The sequence below is a fragment of the Leucopleurus acutus genome (assembly GCF_964270905.1).
Source record: "Leucopleurus acutus genome assembly, chromosome: 6".
Lineage (NCBI taxonomy): Eukaryota > Metazoa > Chordata > Mammalia > Artiodactyla > Delphinidae > Leucopleurus > Leucopleurus acutus.
The window spans coordinates 84086826-84092825 of NC_139149.1; positions in this window are offsets into that span (position 1 = coordinate 84086826).

The following is a 6000-nucleotide window of genomic DNA, read 5'->3' on the forward strand; positions in this document are numbered from 1 at the left end:
GGCTTTTAATCTGAGTGAAAGGCAGAGCAGAGAAGTAACACGAACTGACCCATTTTAAAGTCTCACCCTGGATGCTGTGGTGACACAGATCAGAGGAGGGCACATTCTTAGGATCCTCACAGCTCGGCTTCCCCAGGGTTTCTGTTTCTTCTGCTTTCTCCCCCTCTCTTTTTGTCCCTTTGCCAACCCCTCCTCCAGCCCACGTCTATAAATGCTGGGATTTCCCAGGGAGCCGTGGGTCCTCATCTCACTCCCTGTCCCTGGCGGGTGCCTTCACTCCTGTGGCTTCTCTGCCTGCAGCCTGGGCTTCTCTCACTCAAAGTCCAGCTCTGAAAACCCAACTTGCCTGTCACTGCCACTTGGATGTCTCAAAGGCACCTCCATCTTAATGGGTCCCAAACAGATCTTCTTGTCAGTGCAGCCATCCACAAGACGCTGAGCCGAAGCCTGAGGTTGGGGGGAAGGGGGGAGTGATCCGAGATGCTCCGTCATCCAGGTGCGCAAGTCCTGTTAACCCCACCTCAGAGAAACGTCTTACATCTGCCTCTCACTCTCTTTGTTCCCGTGTTGTCCCAAGCCATCATTATTTCTAACTTGACTATTGCAGTAGTCTCCCCATCTTTGCCCTGTGTTCATTTTGCTTCCCTTCCAAACCATTCTCCAGATTAAAGCCAAAGTTACGTGTAGAAGTATGGACACACACACACACACACACACACACACACACACACACAATATGATCATGTTACGATCTTGCCTCAAATCCTGCCATGGCTTCCTATTCATCCCCCCAGAATACTGTTCCAAGTCCCTAAGGTGGCGTGTGTGCCCTCAGTGCTCTGGCTCCTGCCCACCTCTCCAGCATTATCTCACACCCCACCCTCTTTTACCGTGAGCACTTCCCGTTCTGTTTCTCACTTTGGAACCTTTGCCTGTGTCCTCTGCCTGGAAGACACTATCACTTTGACCTATCCTTTTGTCTGTCTGATACTACGTAGTGCTTCTCTCATTTTAAAATGCACGCAAATAACTTGAGGATCTTGTTAAAATGCAATTAAGCAAGCCCAGAAGCAATAAGGTAAGCCAGAAGTGGCACATCCAAAATCAAACACAAGGAATTGAAAGAACAAGCAAGCTGCAGGTAACCCAGACCCCGTTAACCACTACTGTTGCATCAGCATGTCTCCCGCAAATCATCCCTGTGGCTACACGGTGGAGTGAGAGGTCCTTTAGGACAAACCGATGGAAAAGGAAAAGTCAGCTTGGTTCACAAATGGGTGGGCTCAGTATGTGTGTACAAGCCAGGTATGGGTGGTGTCTTCACTACAGCCCCACTCAGAGGTGGTGAGGGCAGATTCTCCTGATGGGCAGAGCTTTGGATGGCGCACCTGGTCATCCATTTTGCGTGGAAAGCTGAGTGGCCCAAGTGGCCCGTGGACTCATGTGTAGTAGCGACAATCTCATACTTGACTGGTTGTGCTACCGCACACATTTTGGAAGGTGATTTAGTTGGACCCAGCAGTGTACATACCCTTCGACCCAGGAATTCCAGTTCTAGCAGAAAACACCCACCATGAAAGAGGCAAAGTAGACAAAATGGCATTTGACATTAGCCACCTCTGTCCCTGGTCACTCCACTGCTGACACAATGGATGTGGGAAGGGCCAGGGGGGCAGGGGTGGGCCCTGGGCATCCATGTAGCTGCTGCTGAATGTCCAACGGCCCCCAGTACAGACTAAAGCTAGTCCCCAGTTTGGCAGCATCCTTCCAGGAGGCCAATTCGCCACTTGGCGGCAAGCTGACAGCATTGAACACTTCCACCCTGGAAGGAGCTGTGATTTATTTTAACAGGAAGAGACGCATATCTTGGGTGAAGGTTTGCTGTGCCTGCCTCCAGGACCTCAGCCATCACCACTACCTAAGGGCTTACTTAGTATTAAATCTGCTCTCGTAAGATCCCACATAACATCACCTCAGAACAATTTACAGCAAATACTGTCACCTGCTTTGCAGCAGGGTGGGGTAAGTGTGAGATATGGGATCCAATGGTCATATCACATCTGTACCACTCAGAAGCGCCTGGGCAATGGAATGACCTAGAGAGGGTACAACTGACATGCCATCTGGAAGGCTTGTGGGGATGGAACGCCACCCTCCCAGATGCAGGATACTCGCAGTTAAAGGGCTATATGTGATGTCTCCAGTGGACAGTTAACAAACCGGCATAAAATACCTGGACATTTACAGCAGATTATGGTTAATATCCCTTGTATGTAAGAAAATTCTTCAAATTAGTAAGAAAGTCAAAAACCTAATAGGAGAAAATAGAGGACAGAAAAATAAATTAAAATATTCACTAAATCTATAGCAAGATGGAATATCTCACAATAACAGAAGGAATGCCAATTATGAACCGAAATTCCCCCCAGATATTTGAAAAATGCCAAGTGTGGATGGTACTCGGTGCTGGCGAAGGATATGGGGAAACAGACACTATCTCATACACGTTTCATTGTATTACTGCACATTTTGGAAGCCAGTTTAGTTGGACCCAGTAGCATGCACACCCTCCAACCCAGGAATTCCAGTTCTCAGAATTTGTGCAGCAGATATACTTGCTCAAATGTGCAAAGATAAAGCCTTCTTGTAATAGTGAAAAATGGAAAACAATGTAAACTTAGGACAGTTTAATAAATTATGACAATAATAAAAATAGTTAACATTTATTGAGAACTTACTAGGTGCCAGGTGCTGTTCTAAGCACACCTATTAGCTGATTGAATCCTCACAGCAATCCCCAGAGAGATACTACTATTTTGTCCATTTCACAGGTGAGGCAGTTGAGGCACAAAGCACCTAAGTAACTTGAGAAAAGCAAATTTCGAAGTAATATGAATAGTTTGATTTCACTTTCTAGATTCATGTATGTACATATATTTCATATACGCATGGGAAAATTCTGTATGGATACAGAGGAATCTGGTAAGAGTTAACTCTGAAAAGTGAAAATTGGGAAGGAGAATTTTCGCTTTTACTTTATACAATTTTGTGGTTTTGATTTTTAAAAAATAAGCATTAGCTTCATAATTTAAAACCCTGGTGACGCAGTGGTTGAGAGTCCGCCTGCCGATGCAGGGGACACAGGTTCGTGCCCCGGTCTGGGAAGATCCCACATGCCGCGGAGCGGCTGGGCCCGTGAGCCATGGCCGCTGAGCCTGTGCGTCCGGAGCCTGTGCGTCCGGAGCCTGTGCTCCGCAACGGGAGAGGCCACAACAGTGAGAGGCCCGCGTACCGAAAAAAAAAAAAAAAAAAAAAAAAAAAATTAACACCTAAAAACACACCTGAACGCATTATATCTACATGATTTAGTTCCATTTCAGATTAAAGAAGGTTCTTGTTGCTGGCTGTAAGAAGGAATTTTATTCCGGTGGGTCGCCCCCAGGGCAGGGAAAAGTGTACATTGTGTAAGAACTAGATTGAGATTGACCTTTCAAATTGGCCTAAGGGAGGAGGAAAGTGAGGGTATCAGAGGGAGGTAGGGAAATAAGACGACTGAGAGCGCAGGCAAACAGGATTTGAGGGCAGGAACGCAGACAGAGAGCAGACCAGAATCACCCCTCGGGGCTGCCCTCTGTCCTGCTGGTCACCCTCCCGTGGGAGCATCCCGGCCCCTGGCTCAGGTGGACACAACAGCAGGTGCTTTAGGGGCAACTCCACAACATTCAGCCAATTATTCTGGAGTAATGTCTCATTCTAAGGAGTCAGATGAACTTGTTTTCTTTGTGAATGGAAGGAAGGTAAGTTTATCACACTGTAGTTTCTAAATTTATGTAGAGAAAGAAACCATGGTAGCAAGAAGGTATTAGGTTCAGGTGACCAGCGTGTGAACTGGTGATTGACTCAGTGACCATGGCACTCTATCAATCTGTAGGTCTCTGGGAGGAGGGGTGGAATCTACTTGTAAAATGCATTAGGACTACTAGATGAAAAGCACTTGATTATATTGATGTCTTCAGACTACATTTGGTAATTGCATGCCAAATTAGGTCGTATTCATCTAAGTGTTAGACATCGATTTCTCTTTATGACCATCTTCCCCATCTCTCTCTTCCTCCCCACTTCCTTCCTCCCCTCTGCCCCAAACCACCCTCCCCCGACACACACAAATTAGAAGTGTAAAATCTTCAGATCATTTGCAACTAATTATAAAACTTATGACCAGCAAGACTAGAAGAGAAGTCATCCCGGAAAGCTAGGGATAAATTTTACAGTTAGTTTACATTTTAATCTGTTACTTCTTTAAGTGGGCTTAAATCAGACCTTTGTCCTTAAATTAGGACAAAGGGCAAAATAATTTTCTGGTCCCACTTTTGTTTTGAGTTCTTGAGATTTAACTAAGACACAATCCACGAATGGAATGTGCACTTTGCTTTTCACTGTCTTTAACGCTGGGCCTGAAGGACAACCCAGCATCGTTGTTCTCAGTCCCACTGGCAGAGAGGAAGAGGCAGTTGAGGTTGAAACTGAGCATAATGGTCCCATGTGCGCCCACTCCACATGTACAGAAATGGAGGCTCAGGGCAGCTATGTAATGTGCCCCAGATCACTCAGCTAATAGGCATCAGAGGGACATTGCTTCTCATCTTTCTGCTCCCAGAGTTTGTGCTGCTTCCCCTGGACCAAGTTTCCTCTCCTCAGGTGGTAGCAAGCCTTCTAGAATCCCTTCACCAACGGGAAGTGGCAGTGAGTTGTGCAAATGTTTTCCCGTGGGTGCTGAAATAATGCTATTTGATTACTACTGCCAAGGTCTTGTTTTCTTAACTTTGCAAATATGAGTGAAAAACAGGAGTATGTTTTTTAGGTAGTATTGAGAGTTAAAACCATTTTACTCAACTCTGTGAACTCAAGAATTTAAAAAGTTTATAATATTCAGTATTTCATAATCTTTTATTATTTTCCTGAAACCTGTGTTGTGTTAGAATGCAAATCCTTGTTGGTTATCCTCTGACACAAAGGCAAACATTTGGCCAAAATAAAGCCAAATATAATACAGTGTTACGTAATTTTATAATTGCAAAGAGTGATGTTTGATCAACTCAGGCAAACAAGATCAACAAGCATAGTTCGAATGATTGTTATTATTCAGAAATAACGGGCTACAGGTAAACTGCCTCAATCTATAGAATCATTTCCTCCACAGGGGTCATTGAGAGTAATTCAGATCCTGAAGTAAATTTATTATTCCACCTGAGAAAACACTGTATCGTTTTGTTTGTTTGGGAAATCAAAGCTAATAAGAAACTCTGGAAACTTTGCAATCTCTCTTGCAAAGTTTAGAACTGTTTCTTCCTATCATGCTTCATTGCAAACATTTTTTTTAAACCAGATTTATTGCTTGTTACATCATTTTACTGTGGGGCTGATTCACTGAATCAGTTTATTTAGCAATTAAATAATATTAAATAAGGCAACTGTGCCAACTTACACCAGCCCTAGCTTAGCTGACTCTAACACCTCCTCCCTCTTCTAATCAGTAGCTTAGTAAGGCTGATCTGCATTCACAGGGATAGGCCTTGACTAGGAGATGTCATGTAAGCTTCTTTTTTTTAAAAATATATCTTTATAATGAAATTAGAACATTACCTAACACCATACACAAAAATAAACTCCAGATGGATTAAAGACTTAAATGTAAGACCAGACACTATAAAACTCTTAGAGGAAAACAAAGGAAGAACATTCTTTGACATAAACCACAGCAAGATCTTTTTTGACCCACCTTCTAGAGTAACAGAAATAAAAACAAAAATAAACAAATGGGACTTAATTAAACTTAAAAGCTTTTGCACAGCAAACGAAACCATAAACAAGACAAAAAGACAACCCTCAGAATGGGAGAAAATATTTGCAAATGAAACAACAGACAAAGGATTAATCTCCAAAATATACAAACAGCTCATGGAGCTCAATATCAAAAAAAAAAAAAACAATCCAATTTAA